Genomic DNA, 25,053 nt, shown 5'->3' with positions numbered 1-25,053 from the left:
ATGTCATACATTCACCCCAGTACAGAGATCTGGGCCTAATTCCATCGTTTTTTTGCACTCCACACCACCCCAGGTCAGACATGGCCATATGCAAATCAGCCTTGACCCTGTGCCTCATGGGAACAGTCCAGCCCGAACTGCCAAGCCATGTCTTTCCTGGACTGGAATCAAGCATCCAAGGACCGGTTTCTGGCTATCAGCCATCATCAGCCTGGATAGCTTGACTCCAGTGGTGTGGAGAGCATGGGACTCACGTCTGAGCATACCCATCCCACTCGGGGTGACAAATGCAAAAACAACAATTGATAGACAGAATGCATAACAATGTCATACATTCACCCCAGTACAGAGATCTGGGCCTAAATCCATCGTTTTTTTCATTCCACACCACCCCAGGTCAGACATGGCCATATGCAAATCAGCCTTGACCCTGTGCCTCATGGGAACAGTCCAGCACGAACTGCCAAGCCATGTCTTTCCTGGACCGGAATCAAGCATCCAAGGACTGGTTTCTGGCTATCAGCCATCATCAGCCTGGATAGCTTGACTCCAGTGGTGTGGAGAGCATGGGACTCACGTCTGAGCATACCCATCCCACTCGGGGTGACAAATGCAAAAACAACAATTGATGGACAGAATGCAGAACAATGTCATACATTCACCCCAGTACAGAGATCTGGGCCTAAATCCATCATTTTTTTGCACTAGACACCTCCCCAGTTCAGACATGGCCATATGCAAATCAGCCTTGACCCTGTGCCTCATGGGAACAGTCCAGCCCGAACTGCCAAGCCATGTCGTTCCTGGACCGGAATCTAGCATCCAAGGACCGGTTTCTGGCTATCAGCTGTCATCAGCCTGGATAGCTTGACTCCAGTGGTGTGTAGAGCATGGGACTCACGTCTGAGCATACCCATCCTACTCGGGCTGACAAATGCAAAAACAAAAATTGATGCACAGAATGCAGAACAATGTCATACATTCACCCCAGTACAGACATCTGGGCCTAAATCCATCGTTTTTTTGCACTCCACACCACCCCAGGTCAGACATGGCCATATGCAAATCAGCCTTGACCCTGTGCCTCATGGGAACAGTCCAGCCCGAACTGCCAAGCCATGTCTTTCCTGGACTGGAATCAAGCATCCAAGGACCGGTTTCTGGCTATCAGCCATCATCAGCCTGGATAGCTTGACTCCAGTGGTGTGGAGAGCATGGGACTCACGTCTGAGCATACCCATCCCACTCGGGGTGACAAATGCAAAAACAACAATTGATAGACAGAATGCATAACAATGTCATACATTCACCCCAGTACAGAGATCTGGGCCTAAATCCATCGTTTTTTTCATTCCACACCACCCCAGGTCAGACATGGCCATATGCAAATCAGCCTTGACCCTGTGCCTCATGGGAACAGTCCAGCACGAACTGCCAAGCCATGTCTTTCCTGGACCGGAATCAAGCATCCAAGGACTGGTTTCTGGCTATCAGCCATCATCAGCCTGGATAGCTTGACTCCAGTGGTGTGGAGAGCATGGGACTCACGTCTGAGCATACCCATCCCACTCGGGGTGACAAATGCAAAAACAACAATTGATGGACAGAATGCAGAACAATGTCATACATTCACCCCAGTACAGAGATCTGGGCCTAAATCCATCATTTTTTTGCACTAGACACCTCCCCAGTTCAGACATGGCCATATGCAAATCAGCCTTGACCCTGTGCCTCATGGGAACAGTCCAGCCCGAACTGCCAAGCCATGTCGTTCCTGGACCGGAATCTAGCATCCAAGGACCGGTTTCTGGCTATCAGCTGTCATCAGCCTGGATAGCTTGACTCCAGTGGTGTGTAGAGCATGGGACTCACGTCTGAGCATACCCATCCTACTCGGGCTGACAAATGCAAAAACAAAAATTGATGCACAGAATGCAGAACAATGTCATACATTCACCCCAGTACAGACATCTGGGCCTAAATCCATCGTTTTTTTGCACTCCACACCACCCCAGGTCAGACATGGCCATATGCAAATCAGCCTTGACCCTGTGCCTCATGAGAACAGTCCAGCCCGAACTGCCAAGCCATGTTTTTCCTGGACCGGAATCAAGCATCCAAGGACCGGTTTATGGCTATCAGCCGTCATCAACCTGGATAGCTTGACTCCAGTGGTGAGGAGAGCATGGGACTCACGTCTGAGCATACCCATCCCACTCGGGGTGACAAATGCAAAAACAACAATTGATGGACAGAATGCAGAACAATATAATACATTCACCCCAGTACAGAGATCTGGTCCTAAATCCATCGATTTTTTAACTAGACACCACCCCAGGTCAGACATGGCCATATGCAAATCAGCCTTGACCCTGTGCCTCATGGGAACAGTCCAGCCCAGACTGCAAAGCCATGTCTTTCCTGGACCGGAATCATTCATCCAAGGACCGGTTTCTGGCTATGAGCCGTCATCAGCCTGGTAGCTTGAATCCAGTGGTGTGGAGAGCAAGGGACTCACATCTGAGCATACCCATCCCACTCGGGGTGACAAATGCAAAAACAACAATTGATGGACAGAATGCAGAACAATGTCATACATTCACCCCAGTGCAGAGATCTGGGCCTAAATCCATCGTTTTTTTGCACTCCACACCACCCCAGGTCAGACATGGCCTTATGCAAATCAGCCTTGACCCTGTGCCTCATGGGAACAGTCCAGCCCGAACTGCCAAGCCATGTCTTTCCTGGATCGGAATCAAGCATCCAAGGACCGGTTTCTGGCTATCAGCCGTCATCAGCCTGGATAGCTTGACTCCAGTGGTGTGGAGAGCATGGGACTCACGTCTGAGCATACCCATCCCACTCGGGCTGACAAATGCAAAAACAACAATTGATAAACAGAGTGCAGAACAATGTCATACATTCACCCCAGTACAGAGATCTGGGCCTAAATTAATCGTGTTTTTGCACTCCACACCACCCCAGGTCAGACATGGCCATATGCAAATCAGCCTTGACCCTGTGCCTCATGGGAACAGTCCAGCCCAAACTGCCAAGCCATGTCTTTCCTGGACCGGAATCAAGCATCCAAGGACCGGTTTCTGGCTATCAGCCGTCATCAGCCTGGATAGCTTGACTCCAGTGGTGTGGAGAGCATGGGACTCACGTCTGAGCATTCCCATCCCACTCGGGGTGGCAAATGCAAAAACAACAATTGATGGACAGAATGCAGAACAATGTCATACATTCACCCCAGTACAGAGATCTGGGCCTAAATCCATCGTTTTTTTGCACTCCACATCACCCAAGTCAGACATGGCCGTATGCAAATCAGCCTTGACCCTGTGCCTCATGGGAACAGTCCAGCCCGAGCTGCCAAGCCATGTCTTTTCTGGACCGGAATCAAGCATCCAAGGACCGGTTTCTGGCTATCAGCAGTCATCAGCCTGGCTAGCTTGACTCCAGTGGTGTGGAGAGCATGGGACTCACGTCTGAGCAGACCCATCCCACTCGGGGTGACAAATGCAAAAACAACAATTGATGGACAGAATGTAGAACAATGTCATACATTCACTGCAGTACAGAGATCTGGGCCTAAATCCACCGTTTTTTTGCACTCCACACCACCCCAGGTCAACCATGGCCATATGCAAATCAGCCTTGACCCTGTGCCTCATGGGAACAGTCCAGCCCGAACTGCCAAGCCATGTCTTTCCTGGACCGGAATCAAGCATCCAAAGACCGGTTTCTGGCTATCAGCCGTCATCAGCCTGGCTAGCTTGACTCCAGTGGTGTGGAGAGCATGGGACTCACGTCTGAGCATACCCATCCCACTCGGGTGACAAATACAAAAGCAACAATTGATGGACAGAATGCAGAACAATGTCATACATTCGCCGCAGCACAGAGATCTGGGCCTAAATCCATCGTTTTTTTGCACTCCACACCACCCCAGGTCAGAAATGGCCATATGCAAATCAGCCTTGACCCTGTGCCTCATGGGAACAGTCCAGCCCGAACTGCCAAGCCATGTCTTTCCTGGACCGGAATCAAGCATCCAAGGACCGGTTTCTGGCTATCAGCTAGCATCAGCCTGGATAGCTTGACTCCAGTGGTGTGGAGAGCATGGGACTCACGTCTGAGCATACCCATCCCACTCGGTCTGACAAATGCAAAAACAACAATTGATGGACAGAATGCAGAACAATGTCATACATTCACCCCAGTACAGAGATCTGGGCCTAAATCCATCTTTTTTTTTTTAACTCCACACCACCCCAGGTCAGACATGGCCATATGCAAATCAGCCTTGACCCTGTGCCTCATGGGAACAGTCCAGCCCGAACTGCCAAGCCATGTCTTTCCTGGACCGAAATCAAGAATCCAAGGATCGGTTTCTGGCTATCAGCCGTCATCAGCCTTGATAGCTTGACTCCAGTGATGTGGAGAGCATCGGACTCACGTCTGAGCATACCCATCCCACTCGGGGTGACAAATGCAAAAACAACAATTGATGGACAGACTGAAGAACAATGTCATACATTCACCCCAGTACAGAGATCTGGGCATAAATCCATCTTTTATTTGTACTCCACACCACCCCATGTCAGACATGGCCATATGCAAATCAGCCTTGACCCTGTGCCTCATGGGAACAGTCCAGCCCGAACTGCCAAGCCATGTCTTTGCTGGACCGGATCAAGCATCCAAGGACCGGTTTCTGGCTATCAGCCGTCATCAGCCTGGATAGCTTGACTCCAGTGGTGTGGAGAGCATGGGACTCACGTCTGAGCATACCCATCCCACTCGGGGTGACAAATGCAAAAACAACAATTGATGGACAGAATGCAAAACAATGTCATACATTCACCCCAGTACAGAGATCTGGGCCTACATCCATCATTTTTTTGCACTCCACACCACCCCAGGTCAGACATGGCCATATGCAAATCAGCCTTGACCCTGTGCCTCATGGGAACAGTCCAGCCCGAACTGCCAAGCCATGTCTTTCCTGGACCGGAATCAAGCATCCAAGGACCGGTTTCTGGCTATCAGCTAGCATCAGCCTGGATAGCTTGACTCCAGTGGTGTGGAGAGCATGGGACTCACGTCTGAGCATACCCATCCCACTCGGTCTGACAAATGCAAAAACAACAATTGATGGACAGAATGTAGAACAATGTCATACATTCACTGCAGTACAGAGATCTGGGCCTAAATCCACCGTTTTTTTGCACTCCACACCACCCCAGGTCAACCATGGCCATATGCAAATCAGCCTTGACCCTGTGCCTCATGGGAACAGTCCAGCCCGAACTGCCAAGCCATGTCTTTCCTGGACCGGAATCAAGCATCCAAAGACCGGTTTCTGGCTATCAGCCATCATCAGCCTGGCTAGCTTGACTCCAGTGGTGTGGAGAGCATGGGACTCACGTCTGAGCATACCCATCCCACTCGGGTGACAAATACAAAAGCAACAATTGATGGACAGAATGCAGAACAATGTCATACATTCGCCGCAGCACAGAGATCTGGGCCTAAATCCATCGTTTTTTTGCACTCCACACCACCCCAGGTCAGAAATGGCCATATGCAAATCCGCCTTGACCCTGTGCCTCATGGGAACAGTCCAGCCCGAACTGCCAAGCCATGTCTTTCCTGGACCGGAATCAAGCATCCAAGGACCGGTTTCTGGCTATCAGCTAGCATCAGCCTGGATAGCTTGACTCCAGTGGTGTGGAGAGCATGGGACTCACGTCTGAGCATACCCATCCCACTCGGTCTGACAAATGCAAAAACAACAATTGATGGACAGAATGCAGAACAATGTCATACATTCACCCCAGTACAGAGATCTGGGCCTAAATCCATCTTTTTTTTTTTAACTCCACACCACCCCAGGTCAGACATGGCCATATGCAAATCAGCCTTGACCCTGTGCCTCATGGGAACAGTCCAGCCCGAACTGCCAAGCCATGTCTTTCCTGGACCGAAATCAAGAATCCAAGGATCGGTTTCTGGCTATCAGCCGTCATCAGCCTTGAAAGCTTGACTCCAGTGATGTGGAGAGCATCGGACTCACGTCTGAGCATACCCATCCCACTCGGGGTGACAAATGCAAAAACAACAATTGATGGACAGACTGAAGAACAATGTCATACATTCACCCCAGTACAGAGATCTGGGCATAAATCCATCTTTTATTTGTACTCCACACCACCCCATGTCAGACATGGCCATATGCAAATCAGCCTTGACCCTGTGCCTCATGGGAACAGTCCAGCCCGAACTGCCAAGCCATGTCTTTGCTGGACCGGATCAAGCATCCAAGGACTGGTTTCTGGCTATCAGCCGTCATCAGCCTGGATAGCTTGACTCCAGTGGTGTGGAGAGCATGGGACTCACGTCTGAGCATACCCATCCCACTCGGGGTGACAAATGCAAAAACAACAATTGATGGACAGAATGCAAAACAATGTCATACATTCACCCCAGTACAGAGATCTGGGCCTACATCCATCATTTTTTTGCACTCCACACCACCCCAGGTCAGACATGGCCATATGCAAATCAGCCTTGACCCTGTGCCTCATGGGAACAGTCCAGCCCGAACTGCCAAGCCATGTCTTTCCTGGACCGGAATCAAGCATCCAAGGACCGGTTTCTGGCTATCAGCCGTCATCAGCCTGGATAGCTTGACTCCAGTGGTGGGGAGAGCATGGGATTCACGTCTGAGCATACCCATCCCACGCGGGGTGACAAATGCAAAAACAACAATTGATGGACAGAATGCAGAACAATGTCATACATTCACCCCAGTACAGAGATCTGGGCCTAAATCCATCGTTTTTTTGCACCCCACACCACCCCAGGTCAGACATGGCCATATGCAAATCAGCCTTGACCCTGTGCATCATGGGAACAGTCCAGCCCGAACTGCCAAGCCATGTCTTTCCTGGACCGGAATCAAGCATCCAAGGACCGGTTTATGGCTATCAGCCGTCATCAGCCTGGATAGCTTGACTTCAGTGGTGGGGAGAGCATGGGTCTCACGTCTGAGCATACCCATCCCACGCGGGGTGACAAATGCAAAAACAACAATTGATGGACAGAATGCAGAACAATGTCATACATTCACCCCAGTACAGAGATCTGGGCCTAAATCCATCGTTTTTTTGCACCCCACACCACCCCAGGTCAGACATGGCCATATGCAAATCAGCCTTGACCCTGTGCATCATGGGAACAGTCCGGCCCAAACTGCCAAGCCATGATTTTCCTGGATCGGAATCAAGCATCCAAGGACCGGTGTCTGGCTATCAGCTGTCAATAGCCTGGATAGCTTGACTCCAGTGATGTGGAGAGCATGGGACTCACGTCTGAGCATACCCATCCCACTCGGGGTGACAAATGCAAAAACAACAATTGATGGACAGAATGCAGAACAATGTCATACATTCACCCCAGTACAGAGATCTGGGCCTAAATCTATTGTTTTTTTGCACTCCACACCACCCCAGGTCAGATATGGCCATATGCAAATCAGCCTTGACCCTGTGCCTCATGGGAACAGTCCAGCCCGAACTGCCAAGCCATGTCTTTCCTGGACCGGAATCAAGCATCCAAGGACCGGTTTCTGGCTATCAGCCATCATCAGCCTGGATAGCTTGACTCCAGTGGTGTGGAGAGCATGGGACTCACGTCTGAGCATACCCATCCCACTCGGGGTGACAAATGCAAAAACAACAATTGATGGACAGAATGCAGAACAATGTCATACATTCACCCCAGTACAGAGATCTGGGCCTAAATCTATTGTTTTTTTGCACTCCACACCACCCCAGGTCAGATATGGCCATATGCAAATCAGCCTTGACCCTGTGCCTCATGGGAACAGTCCAGCCCGAACTGCCAAGCCATGTCTTTCCTGGACCGGAATCAAGCATCCAAGAAACGATTTCTGGCTATGAGCCGTCATCAGCCTGGATATCTTGACTCCAGTGCTGTTGAGAGCATGGGACTCACGTCTGAGCATACCCATCCCGCTCGGGGTGACAAATGCGAAAACAACAATTGATGGACAGAATGCAGAACAATATCATACATTCACCCCAGTACAGAGATCTGGGCCTAAATCCATCGTTTTTTTGCACTCCACACCACCCCAGGTCAGACATGGCCATATACAAATCGGCCTTGACCCTGTGCCTCATGGGAACAGTCCAGCCCGAACTGCCAAGCCATGTCTTTCTTGGACCGGAATCAAGCATCCAAGGACCGGTTTCTGGCTATCAGCCGTCATCAGCCTGGATAGCTTGACTCCAGTGGTGTGGAGAGCATGGGACTCATGTCTGAGCATACCCATCCCACTTGGGAGGACAAATGCAAAAACAACAATTGATGGACAGAATGCAGAACAATGTCATACATTGACTCCAGTACAGAGATCTGGGCCTAAATCCATCTTTTTTTGCACTCCACACCACCCCAGGTCAGACATGGCCATATGCAAATCAGCCTTGACCCTGTGCCTCATAGGAACAGTCCTGCCCAAACTGCCAAGCCATGTCTTTCCTGGACTGGAATCAAGCATCCAAGAACCGGTTTCTGGCTATCAGCCGTCATCAGCCTGGATAGCTTGACTCCAGTGGTGTGGAGAGCATGGGACTCACGTCTGAGCATACCCATCCCACTCGGGGTGACAAATGCAAAAACAACAATTGATGGACAGAATGCAGAACAATGTCATACATTCACCCCAGTGAATAGCACACATTTCCAGGGCTCGCTTCACGCACGGGCTCTCAGAGCCGAGTCAGACCCTTGGCTCAGTTCCGCTTCCCCTGTTATTGTGTTGGTTCGCCCGCCTCTAATGTTGCAGCCTTGCACTGATGTGCATTTTCAGAGCTGCGAGCAGACCACCTGGCACAGATTAGCAAAGGCCCGGGCATCTTGGCATTGAGGTGTCCTGGCAGGGCAGAGCCTTGTACTGGAAGAGAAGCGATGCCGAGAGTCTAGGATTTGAACCCTGTCTGCCGGAAACAGACTCTTCCACATGCAGGGCTTCTGTTATTAATTTTTCTTATCTTCTAATGTTATATATTATTTAATATTATTTTGTCATGGTACGTTACAGTATGTTTTCTTATATTTTTTATATTGTTATTTTATAATATGTTCTTACATTATGTTATTTTATGTAATATCATGGTACACAGTTACGTTATGTTGCATTGCGTTAAGTTACGTTATGTTACATTACGTTACATTTCGTTGTGTTGACTGATATTCATTTTCTTATCCTATAATGGTATGTATCATTTTAGGTTATGTATTGTTGTTTTATGTTATGGTGTGTTATGGTATGTTACTCTTTAGTATTATTATTATTATTATTATTATTATTATTATTATTAGTATGTTATGTTATGGTACCTTATTTTTTTCTATGTGATAGATTCCATCTTTGCGTGGAGTGTGTATTGTTATATGACTCAGTATTTCTTAATATGGCATCCACCACATCCAACACATCCACATCCCCCATCACCACATCCACCATATACACTACCTCATCCACCACATCCACCACCACCACCACCACATCCACCACCACATCCACCACCACCACATCCACCACCACCACATCCACCACATCCTCCACCACCACATCCACCACATCCTCCACCACCACATCCACCACCACATCCACCACATTCACCACTACATCCACCACCATCACATCCACCACCACATCCTACACCCACCACTTCCAGCACCACCACATCCCACATCCACCACCACCACATCCACCACCACTACATCCACCACCAACACCACATCCACATCCACCACCACCACCACATGCACCACATCCACATCCACCACCACATCCACCACCACCACCACATCCACCACATCCACCTCATCCACCACCACATCCACCACCACCACATTCACCTCCACCACCACACCACATCCACCACCACCACACACACCACATCCACCACCACCACATCCACCACCACCACATCCACCAACACCACTACATCCACATCCACCACATCTATCACCACCACATCCACCACCACCAAATCCACCACATCCACCACCACATCTGCCAACACCCCATCCACCACCACCACCACATCCACCACCACCACATCCACCACCACCACATCAACCACAGCCACATCCACCACCAACACCACATCCACAACCTCCACATCCACCACCACATCCACCACATCCTCTACCACCACATCCACATCCACCACATCCACCACATCCACCACATCCACCACCACATCCACCACATCCACACCCACCACATCTTCCACCACATCCACATCCACCACATCCACCACATCCACCACCACCACATCCACCACCACCACCACCACATCCACCTCATCCACAACTACCACCACATCCACCACATCCACCTCATCCACCACCAGCACATCCACCACCACCACCACATCCACCACCACACCCAACACCACATCCAACACCACCACATCCACCACCCCATCCAACACCACCACATCCACCACCACCACATCCACCACCACATCCACCACCACCACATCCACCACCACCACATCCAGCACATCCACCACCACCACCACATCCACGAACACATCCACCACATCCACCACCACGTCCACCACCACCACCACCACATCCACCACCACCACATCCACCACCACCACCACATCCACCACCACCACATCCACCACCACCACATCAACCACAGCCACATCCACCACCAACACCACATCCACAACCTCCACATCCACCACCACATCCACCACATCCTCCACCACCACATCCACATCCACCACATCCACATCCACATCCACCACATCCACCAACACATCCACCACCGCATCCACCACCACATCCACCACCACCACATCCATCACATCCACCACCAGATCCACCACATCCATGTGTGTGTGTGTTGCTCTGTGTGTGGCTCTGTGTGTGTGTGTGTGGGTGCAAATGCAATAGGTCTTGCATTTGCGAGAGATTAAGCTATTGGCATTGTAAATGACAATGCAATTTATTTATCTGTTTTTAAATCCAACACATTAATAACAAAATTGTCATTTACAATGCCAATAGCACTAACTTTTGCAAAGGCGAGACCGTTGCATTGTAAATGCTTGTTTAAAATAGGGGTATGGGATTTAGGCCTAAGCGCAGTGGAAGGGGTTGGGCTAATGGGGTGTGGGAGGGGGTCGTGTCTGTTAAGGGTTAAGGACAGCGCAGGGGTTGGATGGGGAGGGGTATTTGAACCCCAGGGCGGGGGGCAGGTGGGTAGTTTGTAGCTTAGGGTGGGGGAAGGGGGTCGCGACCTTAGCCAGGCATACCACTAAACCATACCTGCTATTACCACAAAATTACGTGGTAAGGCATGCGTGGTAAAGGAATGCATGTTTAAGACGCATTCGTGGTTTAGGCTGCGTAGCAGATCCATGCATGGTTTAGCCATGCGTGCATAAACAAAAAAAACTGACAGCGGAGCCTTCTGATTACCAGCAGCTAACCTGTTTTTACACTCTTTAAGTAATATCCCATCTATATTAAGTGGGAGTTGTGTGCACACTGAGTAGTACCCACTGTCACAATACTTGTTCCCAGCAGGAATTTACAATTCAAGACAAAAGCACGGTGCACCACTCAGAAAAACGTTATCAAAAAGGACAATTATAACGTTTATATCCAGAAAAGAGTTTTCAATTTTTACATTTTTATTTCTCTTTTATTGTTTCTTTTCAATTTCAAGTGGATAAAACACAGCATTCAACACAACGAACAGCCGACGCGTTTAGTCCTTGTGCAAGACTTCTTCAGGGCTGTTAGATACAAACAAATAAATATACAAATATAAAAAGTCCACTTACAACAAATATAAGACAATTTGCACATAAAAACGTTTGGGCTAGCTTCGTGCCCATACACAACAAAGACAGACTAACAGCGTATTGACCAACTATAAAAGTTCCTATTTACATCAGACAAACGATACATTAATCCTTATTGTTCATTGACAAAAAATGAAGATCCAAAGGTCCCAGCTGAGACCGAATTAGCCAAAACAACCTCATTTTTACATGTCTCCAATATAGTCATATTTGCACACTTCATTATGGATACATTATAATCCATTTTCTGTTTCTATTGATAATGAGCGGAGTCAAAATGACCAATTACGTGTTTTACACTGCCCTACTTTCTTTCATCTCTGACCATATCTAGAAACAATGATCTCATAGCTTGTTTTATAGCTTTTATTTTATAACTATGTTTGTTTGAAATATCGCCTTAACTGTTATTTATAATATTTAATGTCTGTGTTGTTTCTACATCTTGTGTGTAGCCATGTATGTTCTTAAGCACCTGATAGAATATACATTGAGTTCTTCATATCTCACCTACAGACAGTTTTAGCAATATTTTTGTAAAAGACCACTGCAAAAATGAATAGCAGGCTTTGAGCCTGCCCATTGCTTGGCTTTATTGTCACTCTTGTTAGCTTTCTTTTTCAATGGCTCAAGATTCTCGCTTTGGTCTGGCCAACCCTTGGAGCATAGCCCCTTTAAAATCCTTTGGTTTGACTATCTTGTATCCTTCCACTGCTCACATTTAGCGAACATTTTTTTTCTTTTTAAGCACTCCATGGTGTGTGTTTTCCAGCTCTCTGCCTCCTGGGCCGCATCCCCCATTACCTGCCCCCTGTGCTCTGTGTTGTTCCCCCTTGCTCTTTCCATGGTATTCTATTTTCCTGTGCACTTACGTGAATTCCATCTGTTCTCTTCTCTATTTTTTTCTTATCTTTGTTTATTCTTCCAATGGCTTAAAGCTCGACTATCGCTCACCCACTCACTCCAGTTGCTTTCAGTCACCAGCTCCACCGACCTGCACCTTTTTTTGCTCTCCCACCCCATGGGATACTTAAATATTTTCAACTTTTTTGAAGGCCCTTGCAGTTCAAATGGGCTGCTATGCTTTGAGAAATGTGTGAGTGAAAATTCAAATATTTATTTTCTCGCCCGAAATAACATTCCCATCTTGGATCAGTAAATACAATAAAATACTTAAAATGTCGCCCACATCATTCAGTGCATGTGCATAATGTCATGAGGCATGTGTTTAGTCATCATATCTTTTTTTTTCTTCTTTTTTTTCTGATGCTTAGAACATCGTTACAAGGCATTCTTTTTTTAATCATTTTTAATGGTATAACAATAAAGTACCAAAGTTATTTTTTTTAAAAAGCATTGCCAAATCCAACAGATGACTAGATGGCAAAGATAAAATGTATTTTATTTTTTTTACGTTATTGTTTCTTCGTTTGATAAGTACTGGTTTAATTATTCAAAATATGTAAATAAAAATATATTAAAAAAAGCTATTAAGAGTAATAGTTTCGTTCATGCTTGAAGCAGAGCAGCTTAAATTGGTCCTTCTTCTGCATGGAGAGGTGGGAGCATCGGTAGGAGGCAGAGCTGGCCGTACCGACTCCAGGCAGTGCATGCTGGTTGATATTTGGAACCCTCGCTCCTTGTGTGACATGTTTTACTTGTCCCTCCGGAGCTCGGGGTGCCCTTACAGCGCACAGCCATTCCCCGCTACACATTATATTCTGAATAGAACATGGTTCCATTTAACTTGATCCAATTACTGATGTGTTTGTTGTTCGAGATACTGATCCCTGCGCACATGGGTTCAGTTTATCTTATCTGTGGTATGAGAGTGTAGTGGTCTAGTTCTTGCTGCTCAGCCATTAGTAGTATGAATGTTAGTGGAATGTTGGTGCGCGCATGAGTGGAGTGTTGGAATGCTTGTGTGTGAGCGTGAGGATTCAGTTAGAGTCGGGCTGAGCAGCAAGTGAGCTGCTCCTGGTGGGGTCCCCCATGATACTTACCATCAGATGAATAAAACACCCTTCTAATGCTACACCTTGTCCACATTCATCAAATATTCATCTTATTACATTTGGCGACGATCCAGAAGAACCCTCCTGTGCTGCCTTAAAGAAACTGAAATCTAAGATGGACTAAGGTAAAGCACCTGCTTTGAAACAGTATTTACGTATTTGAGAGTCTGACACCTGGGACCCCACCAGTGACCTCCATCTGTCGCCCGCTGAAGTGTGTCAAGACTCAAAGTTTTTATGCGAACTTGCCCTTTTACAGTTTGCCGATGGCTGCCTTCAGATCTATCAGAGCTATTTGAGGAGAAGAAGTGCTCAATGGTCATAGTGGCTGAAAACGATCTTCATGTTTGGACAGGTCAGTGAGCTGGGTGATTTACTCTGGAGTTAATGGTTGACAGCTACCTGCCTTTCATCGAGCATAGAATGAAATCGGTTAACAATGCGTAATCAGTGACCTCCTAGTAGCATGAGGATCAAACGTCAATCTGCTCACAATTAAACTTTCAGCCTTCAGACAAACATATGAAGAGATCGTTTATTCATATTTAAACATTGAATTTCTGGGGCTGACAGTGTGAGGATCAAGCGCCATCTAGTGAATTTTTCTGAGTACTTCGCCCTGCTTAATATAGAGGTTTATTCGTCACTTTTATCTGTTCAGTGACAACAAGATCGGTGTTCGGAAGTCATTGCCGTCTAATACAGGTCAGACTGTGTTTTAATTCATACTTAGATGGTTTTAATATTATTGATGGGCTCATCCTCAGCGTCGTGGGAATTTGGCAGTTGCAGGCATGTATCATGCGTCATTCGAATTAACCACGAGACTCATTCTTACCTCGAGCCTCCGTCTCATGAGCTGGCGTCGTCACAAGAGTCTCTACTCTCTACACAGTCCATATCGACGTGGTTGGAGTCCGTAAGAGCACGCACCTGCCGTGAGCCACACGGTCTAAGCGTCACAAGGCGTGATGCCTGCTTCAGTGTCTTTCCATTTCCACGGGTTTGCTTACCACTTATTTTGGTGTTTACATGACGCTCTGCCCATTTTGGAAATATCGAGTGTCTCCTCATTACATTGTGAAAGGAAACCCTTATCGTGGAGTCCACTTTATTGGTGAGAATTGATCGGGGTTTAGAAGGAACTCACATCTTATTTAAAATTTATTTCCTCATTGACACAATGGACCATTCTCAACTATCTACACATCGCATGACCTACTAGAAATGCCAAGGTAGAAGATTTGTTCACAGAACTTTCTTCTTTGACAAAGTTCTCGGGTGAGAGGGTTCGCTCACCGGGGGCTATCCTATTTGCTTTACTGTGTTTTTAGTTTAAAATTATTAGAGAGTTGGTAGTAATTTTCGTTTAAAAAAAAAAAATCGAAAAGTTGAATTTACCTGTGTTGCATCTTCAGCAACACCATGCTTTTGGCTTATTTATGTAAAGAAAAGTGTAATGAATTTGCCTGTGTTGCGCAGTTTTGCTTTCAGCAACACCAAGCCTTTAGCTACTTTATTTACAAAAATGTAATGAATTTGCCTGTGTTGCACAGTTACGCTTTCAGCAGCACCATGCTTTTGGTTTATTTATTTAAAAAATGAAATGTGAATTTGCCTGTGTTGTGCAGTTTTGCTTGCAACAACACCAAGCCTTTAGCTACTTTATTTACAAAAATGTAATGAATTTGCCTGTGTTGCACAGTTACGCTTTCAGCAGCACCATGCTTTTGGTTTATTTATTTAAAAAAATGAAATGTTGTGAATTTGCCTGTGTTGCGCAGTTTCGCTTTCAGCAACACCAAGCTTATAGCTTACTTGTAAAAAAAAAATGTAATGAATTTGCCTGTGTTGCGCAGTTTCGCTTTCAGCAACACCAAGCTTGGTAGCTTATTTAGTAAAAAAGAAAATGGTTTGGCCTGTGTCGCACTTACAGCAACACCGAGCTTTTTAAGCTTTATCTGCCACTGTTTATATTAACCATTTAATTTGCTTGTGATAATTTATGCATATATTTACATAGGTGCTACAGTTTTATTTATAGGCTGTAGGCTATACTATTCATAACTCATACATTAATCGAGTGTTTTGCTTCCAGGGAATGCATTTATATGTTATGGATTTGGCCAATCTATTTATTATCAATGCACTAAGCTTTGACTGTTTTTAGGGTAGTTACGTATGGGAGCTGGTCTCCATACACTTGTTTTTTATGCTTCAGTGTGGGTGATGCGCACACCTTTTTACACTGACTTCTCCCTGTTCAGTTTTGTGCTTAATGTTAGTATAGATTGTTGCCTACAGCTTCTTAATTCAGCCAGTAACAGAATTTTCATAATACGCATTCATTGCCCGTGTCATTTTAGTCATACTGGAAATGCCTCATAACTTATTAATGTAAGTTAATTAATTTAACTATATGATTATAGTTTGTTTTATCAAGGTTCACATTGTCGTAGCCTTCGGCTACGTGGTCTTCCCGGCTTCATTTAGTTAAGGGGTTGCCACTTTTTCCTGTGTACGGGGATTTCCACTTTATGTGGATAGGTAACTTTGTGATATTCACTCTTTCGTGCATATATCACCTGCTGTGTCTCTACTTATTTTGTTTTAATTTATTGGGTTTAATTATCCACTGTGTGTAGATTCTACGGCTTCTGTAATTTTGTGACTGTATGTGTTTTATTCTTTTGCTTGTGGTTCATTATTCCACACCTTACCTTGTCTTCTTAATTAATGCAATGTATTTTCTTTTACGATTTATTGCATATTTCTTTTCCTTCACAGCCTGTGTTAGCAATTTTACACCAATGTTAATTCATGTTGTGAATGTACTTACAGAATTTTTGTTTCTGTTCAAAAAAGGGGGAAGGTGATGTAGTGGTCTAGTTCTTGCTGCTCAGCCATTAGTAGTATGAATGTTAGTGGAATGTTGGTGCGCGCATGAGTGGAGTGTTGGAATGCTTGTGTGTGAGCGTGAGGATTCAGTTAGAGTCGGGCTGAGCAGCAAGTGAGCTGCTCCTGGTGGGGTCCCCCATGATACTTACCATCAGATGAATAAAACACCCTTCTAATGCTACACCTTGTCCACATTCATCAAATATTCATCTTATTACAGAGAGCGCCGGGCTTAGGCTAAGGCGGAGGATAAAAAAAACTTCAATAAAGATTCAATTTAAAAAGAAATCCAATATGCATTCGGTTAGTCATAAATCGCATGGCAAGAATGTTAATATTCAAGTAGGACAGGCTGAGTTGTCTTTCGCAGGATGTCAAACAACAAATAAATGCCAGTCACACAAGTGGTCCATGCGAAGTATATATGTTAAGCGGTGCCTGTATCCATCGTGGGGCACGCAGCTGACCTGTTTGTTCATCATCACCTAGACAGCAGAACTATCGCTCTCTGCAAACACGTCGTGCATTATCAGGCATGTAGGCCTACCAGTACCAATTGTCTTGTACAAATTGTTCAGACTCAGCTGTTAGAAAGTGCAGTACATAGGTTACATGAATACTTCTCATATACGCTGTGCCTTCATATGAGACAGCAGGAGGCAGTCTCGAGAGCTACCTGAGGCTGTACCTTCATTGACACACCTCGCACTGGCCCACACAGAGAGCAAATTGCTTCTACAAGTTGTAGAGAGTTCACCTGGCCAGACCACAGTAAGGATCACTGATGGCATTATTCTGTCTGAGAGAAAGCTACAGAGAGAGAGAGAAAGAGAGAGCTAGAGAAAGAGAGAGAGAGAATTTATCATAGAAGCGCATAAAAGCTGGAGACATAGGGGTAAGGTCAGTGCTTTAAGTGGGCTAGGTCTGAGCACCGGCAGCTTTTTAAGGAGGCCTCGAAACGGGTCTCTATCGGGCTCTGTTTTGTGCCGTGGCACAGGAGGTCCGTTTTTTAGGTCTTGCCTACGCAGCGTGCATGCGCTGCATAGGAGGGGACCTCATGTAATCGATTCTGTTTTTGCTCTAAAAACGTGCACGCGTTGCATTGCTTTCAATAGCAAAGCGTGCACGGGGCTGAATAAAAATAGAAACAATCTACGACAGTACTCACTTTTGATTTTCTTTATCCCCCTTGGGCTCCTCTCTACGTCAACCGCTGTTTTGTAAAACCATCTTTGCTCTACCCACCAATTCTTTCAGCTTCTGTTGCTATGCTGACAGTGAGCTGCATTTTTTTAAACTTTTAGCGCTCACGCTTGTTTCACTTTAGAGTTGGGCACGGGGCTGAATAAAAATAGAAACAATCTACGACAGTACTCACTTTTGATTTTCTTTATCCCCCCTGGGCTCCTCTCTACGTCGCCCGCTGTTTTGTAAAACCATCTTTGCTCTACCCGCCAAATCTTTCACCTTCTGTCATTAGTCTATCACGTGGGCACTACTGGGTCGCACGCCAATCAATCAAGCAACTGAATGTATAATCGGAGTCAGTTGTGAGTGGGAGGTGTAAAGTGTCCTACGATTGGAATAGCGAGAGTACATCAGCCAATCATAGTGAGACGCAGAGAATTGGGAAGTGCTGATTTGCTATGAGATCCACACATGCCCCTGTCTAAGCCGTCTTGTTTGGTGTCGTTTCTTCTGTGTTTGTGTGGTAGCTTTAGACCGTCTACCTGAGCTGAGTTTACTTGTATCCTTCCGTAACACTTTGTCTTGGTCTGGCAGGCTAGGAGGTACAAAGGAAGGAGGGTGATGGGGGGAGCTCTTGGCAGTGAACTGCAAGCGCTGTTTGGCTTCTATCACAGTCTGTTTATTACTGATACCTGGAGCAGACGTTTTGGTTGCTGTCCACGTTCCTGGTGCTTAGCCTAAAGCTGTCACAGCCTAATGGAGCGCCTGGGTCCGGCAGGATATGAAGTGGCAATTCTCCAATTTGTAGAAACGGAGTGTTCCATTTGTAATGTGACACTAGCCCAGAGGTCTTCAAACTTTTGTAGGTTGATCCCCCCAGCTGATTTTTTTTAGATGTTGGGCCCCCCCACCACCTGACAGAAATTTCTGGACTCGACCGCCACGCGCACATTCCGGGCATATTCAGCGAATAACATTCAATACAATAAGAGTGCTTAGTAAACTGCAGGTTTGTGAGTAGGTGGGTGTGGTGAAATGACAGAGGCTTATTACACAGCTCAATACACCACTTTCCAAGATAAAATTGGGGGCGCATGTTAGTGCAGAGTGGGACGAATGAATGTATGGTTAGTGGTGGGCTTACTGGAGCGAGATTGCAGATTGAACAGTGAGGGGGACAGGTGAGTGAAGTGTCATGAGTGCAGGTTGAGTAGGGTGCTTGTGTGACTGCAGGCTGAGGTACAGGGTGAAAAGCGCAAGTGCATTGTGAGTGCAGAGTGATCACTGTGAGTGGAGGGTAAGTGGGTGAATGGTGTGAGTGCATAGTGATCAGTGTGAGTGCATTGTGATCGCTGTGAGTGGAGGGTAAGTGGGTGAATGGCGTGAGTGCATCGGGGTCAGTGTGAGTGCTGGGTGAGAGTGAAAGTGAAGGGCGAGAATGAGGAGTGAGTGGTCTGAATGCAGGGTGCATTCCCAGACACTTGAAGTAACTCAGCATATTATTGACGGCAGCGTAGGGTTTCAAATGTGTTTAACTATTGATATTATGGCAGTAACCAGGAATCAGGGTGGAGGAAATAAATAATGTGCTGATCCCTCAACAAACTTCCAGTCTTACGGTTGCCAGCTCATTATTTTGATGTCACAGATGGTATACAAATAAGCAGTCACCTAAAGCTGTATTTTCAGCACTTATCTGTGCCTACTTTGAACAGCAAATATAAATAGAAATAACTTTTAATTGATTTCTAGAGCTGCATGAATGATCCATGACTGATAATAAAATAGAACAAAGATAGAAAAGGCACATTACAACTGAATCAACAAAAAGAAGAGGGACCGGGAGCTCGTTAACATTACAAATGAATACATACTTCTTATTTATAATCATATTTAGCAATTTGAAAGCTGTTTAAACACATGGCTGGCTGGCATTTTGCGCGCCTGCCTGTGTAATTTTAAAATAAACTTTCAGGGACGTTTTAAGGATTTTGGGGCCTGTGGGCCAAATGTATTTTTGGGGCCCCTGTTCGGACCAGCTTTGATTGTATGATCCAGTCACAGCTCTTTCATGCCTTCTTTGGTCAAATACTAAATGTGTGTACATCGGATATTCAGGGACAGTGATGTGTATTTTCAGTATGTAACACAACAGCAGTTCACTAATATTACTGTAAATAATGTGTCACCACCTCTATTTCTCATATGTGAGGTCATGTATTGATCTAAAATAAACTTTTTATATGGAAGTCACATGACGCATAAACACATTTTGTCTGCAAAATGTATGTAATAGACTTTTACACATTAGAAATTAATGATTGAAAAACGATATTTACAACATTGTGTTTAAAAAGGATTCAAGGTCATGAGGGCAAGACTGTAGAATAGAGCTGCCTCTTTCAGCCCCCCCCCCACCCAACCCCTTTATTTATTTATTTATTTATTTATTTATTTATGCGTTTTTATATAGCGCAGACTTTACCCGAAGGGGTCAGAGCGCTTCACAATAGGAACAGAACTGATACATGAGAACATTACAAGTGAACAAATTACAAAAGCAAACGCTAAATTACATGAGGCAAAAGTGCCAATCATGAGCAAACAAATACAAGAGGTAGCAAACGGAGCATTATGTCCCTGGAAACTTTGTCTCCGTTCTGGGAAGAGCTAACTCTCCCAGGAGGGGGTTAATTCACAGAGCTGACATGCTTCAGGTGCAGTGGGAGGCGAGGGGTCTCCTCTGCTAAAACCAAAAGCATGTCCCACTGCAGCTGAAGCTGTCAGCTCTGTGATTAACCCCCTCCTGGGAGAGTAAACATAACAAAAGAACGGGCACCTCCTGCCCCATGGATCGACCCTACCTCCCCCTTCAGTGCTTCAAGAAGACTTGCATGGGCAGATGGACGATTACAGGGCACAAAGGTCAGATTGAAGTGGAGTGGCGCCCCCCCTGGGAAGGTGTCGCGCCCCCCCAGGGGGGCGCGCCCCACAGATTGAAGAACACTACACTAGCCTGATTCTATGTTCAGAGGGAAGATGATTCTACTACGAGACCAGAAGCTCTAATATGACGAATAGACGTTTAGATCAAAGGAAGAAGAATTTTCCATCCATATTTTTATAAATAAATTAAATGCTTTAGCAATGAGCCAGAGCTCCCACGCAGGTTAACACTGACCAAAGGGCGTTATGTTAGAATCGATTTGTAGCAGTAAGCTAAAAAAAACAAGCATTGGCATAGCCAATAGGTCTCGCCTTTGGGACCTTATAAGAATTTAGTTATGCAGCACAATATCCTTTGTAAACACTTATAAGGTCCCAAAGGCGAGACCTATTGACTATGCCAATGCTTGTTTCGAGCGTTATAGGGGAAGGGAAATCATTTAAAGAGTTGTTTTCTCTCTTGATTTCTCTTCTCTTTTCAGAACTAAGGAGCAGCAACATTGTCGGGGTGTCACCAGGGTTTTATGTGGAAGCTTTTTCAATATTATATACAAGCCACAGTTGCTGCTTATTTATCTTATTCAACTAACAACCAATAGTCCTGACTAGTTGTAAGTATGATGGTACTTGTTGTATCATTTATCTGGATGCAATGACAAAAACAACAAAATACCAGTCCGGCAGCACACTATGCTAATCACAAACTTGTAGCTCATGTGTTTTTAAGCCATGCCCTTAATTGCCTTGGCCACGCCCCCTTGTGAGACCCCCCTGCTTTTCCATCCCACTTAAAGCCCTGGGTAAGGTGCCCAGATTTCGAAACCCAAAAAAAGGACATTCCACAAACATAAAAATTGGACTACTGCTTTGTATCGATCGAGGGGCATAGAATAAATTTCTATCGCTCACCAGCGCAAATAATTTGACACTAAGGGGAATTAAAGGCAACTTTTAAACACAAATCTTTAGCGTTAACTTGAGTTCTACATTTCAACACAGGAAAATGTTCCTGCTTTTGCTCCTCTGAAAACTGAGACGTGCGAAATGAAGTTAAATTTGCTGAGAAAGGTGGTGAAAACTCGGTGCTGTCTTGGCAAATCCGGGAGTCATGGTAACCTTACTTAGGGAGGGCGCTAGATGGTGGCAGGTGGGTGGAGGGGGAAATGCTAGGCGCACGGTTTTCAGTTCAGGCCAGTATCGCCGCTACAGTTCGCAGCCATTATAAGTTACTGGGCCTTGAACTGAGGACCCATGCAGGACTCGGAATTCCCAGGTGGATGTGCCAGGAGGTAGGGGCGTAGCTACTACTGAAGCCTGTTAGTTGTATTTTGCTAGAAGTCCAGCAGTAAGTGGGAAAATCTGCCCTGCTTGCACCTGAGCCCATGGCGCCTTTCCTCGCCCCTTCCTGGAGGTGATCATTTGAGAAGAAAAAAAATGTCATCTGCTATCAATATTTATGTAGAGATGAACCGAAATATATGGAAATGCTTTCTACTAACTTTTCAAAACAGCGAGAGCATAGCAGCTTTTCCACAATTCTGCAGATTTTCATAGGAAGTGGATATCTTCACCTGCACGTACTATAAATTAGTTATTGCAGAAGCAATGTTACCCCGCAGCTCAGATGCACGGATTCTGGTCTGCTCCTAGGCAATAAAAGGATTGCTGTTGTATTCTTAAAAGAGCACTTTACCAAAACTCTGACCAGATCAGGTCAGGTCAGTCAGCATAAAGAGGCAACAATGCTCCCGATGTCACCCCTGCTCTGTGCTTGGTAGCAGCCAAGGGACAATGGTTCATTCCAAAGGAAATATGCGGCTACCGCTCAATAAGTAATTCAATCCAGGTCGGCAAGGAGAAAAAATAAACACGCAAACCAATTCAACCTAGCGAGGGGAGGAAATAGAGAACGTCCAAACAGTTAAATCCAGAATAATAGCGTAATAAACACAGAACAAAAAAAAAAAAAAAAAAAGGGAGGGCAATCATCAGATCCCTAAATAAAGCTCTTTCCATGACGTAGTAAATGTTGGGGAATAAAGGATACGATTCCGAGTTGGAATACAGCTATGGGTGAACCAGAGACGAAATATCAGGGGAAAAAATCACTACGCCTGTGTGGAGAAAGAAAAAATGGGACCTACTCTGAGAGTTGTGTTTGCTTGAACTTGAACAGCACCTGGTGCACGAAGATGGAGCACGCCCCCGCATAAAAAATGAGGACATGCAAATCGAGCCACATAAGAGCTCTGACACAGAGAGGTCCAGGGATTGGGGGTTTTGAAACTTTGAATGTGTTGAATTAAAATGTACTTTGGCAAGGTGTAAGAAAGTGGCTCTGCATATACTGCACCAAACTAAGATTCAGTGTGCACAGAGTCCACAGTCCCCAGAGGTATGGCAGATGCTAAAGTTAGATATAACCGTACTCTATAAAGTGTTAGCTTGGTCAAGCAGTAAGGCAGTATCAGAGGACAGTGTAAAGCATTTGTTGTACACACTCAGTCAGCAAATGGCTCACACACTCAAGAACTGAACTCTAGGCCAATTGTTTTGTATATAAAAATATATTGTTACTTTATTTTAGAACCACAGTAGGTTACATAAATACTTTCTCAGAATGAGATGTTGCAATTGAATACTTTCAAATAGCAGTTGACTTTTAAATGCAATGGTCGCAGTTGTTGCAATATGTAACACAAGTTTAAACACCAAGGGCCCGATGTAGGTAGGCATTTACCGGTCGGTACACGGCCGAATTCGGCCGTTACCGACCTGTAAATGCCTTTTCCAATGTAGGGGGCATGTATTTACAGATTCTGTATTTTTACCGAATCTGTATTTACTGAATCGGTAAAATTACAGTAAAAAAACAATATACGTTTCATAGACAACTATACAATGCCTCGAAATGAGTGATCTATGAGGCACCAATCCTGGATATGAAACAAACAAGTGGTCTAACAGAATGGAATACTGGCCTACTTGTTTATCATCTGCAGAAAGATACACAGTGCATTTTATCACCAAGTGCTATAACGAATAGGAATTACAAGGAGGCAATTCTACAGTTTGCACATGTATTAATTACATTCCTATCGAGCCTTAAAACATTGGTATCTTGCAGGGAAGGACGTCGACGCGTTTCGAACCCAAGTGTATTTGGCGGGTTCTCCTCAGGACATGGATTGGGGGGTCATTGTCACTATAAAGTAATTACAAAAACGATATCAGAGAAGGGCTAATCGGTATATGCTTCTCGCGGAGACTCACACACTTAAAATTTGAAAAGTACCTTATTGGCTGGGGGTTTAGATCACTCCCTGTAATCGAAAAAAGGTAAAAAGATCCATATTAGGGTCATGCCTCCACAATGCCTCTCGTATTTAGCGAGTGGACTACAACGTCCAAGACATACCTCAATGGTGCGCCAAAGACGATCACTGGGAGGGGTGCCGACACACGTCGGTTATGCAATATGCAGATCAGGAAAGCTAAAAAACCGGGGGATACCTGTTAATAAACCTCATTGAGTGTATAGGAGTGGTACATGGGGTTTATACCATATAGGATCCTACCTTCGTTATACGGGCATAAGTCCCTTTCATGGACGCTTGTTCAAGCGGCGGCCGCCGCCTGGACTTGTGCGCTGGTGAGACACAAGACGAGCGTTTTAATAAAGCGTCAGATTCCGCTTTCTTAGTATAAACTGCATCAGCAATACATATAACCTTACTTCTCTGTGACGATTCAGAAGAGTTAAATTCCGGCACCCAACTCCGTGTGAACAAACCGCTATTGACTGAAAGGGGCGTGTCTAATGGTATATAAGCCCGTGCTCAGCGCGGTGTATCGTGGGAGAGGTAGTTCTCATGTCTTCTCTCACAATTGACAAGGAGTTTTTAAAAAAAAATGTAATAAAGAGAGGCATTTGTTGGGGGCAAGGATGGACCTGTTAGCACATATATCTGGCGACAGAGAATTCTTTTGACTAAACCACATAAAGATGTGGTGTCACATCGTCACACGAGCAGCGACGTGCGACAACAGGTTCACGTGGCAGGCATGCAGAC

The sequence above is a fragment of the Lissotriton helveticus genome, chromosome 3_1 (genome assembly GCF_964261635.1).
Source record: "Lissotriton helveticus chromosome 3_1, aLisHel1.1, whole genome shotgun sequence".
Taxonomy (NCBI): Eukaryota; Metazoa; Chordata; class Amphibia; order Caudata; family Salamandridae; genus Lissotriton; species Lissotriton helveticus.
This window is presented reverse-complemented; position numbering follows the sequence as displayed.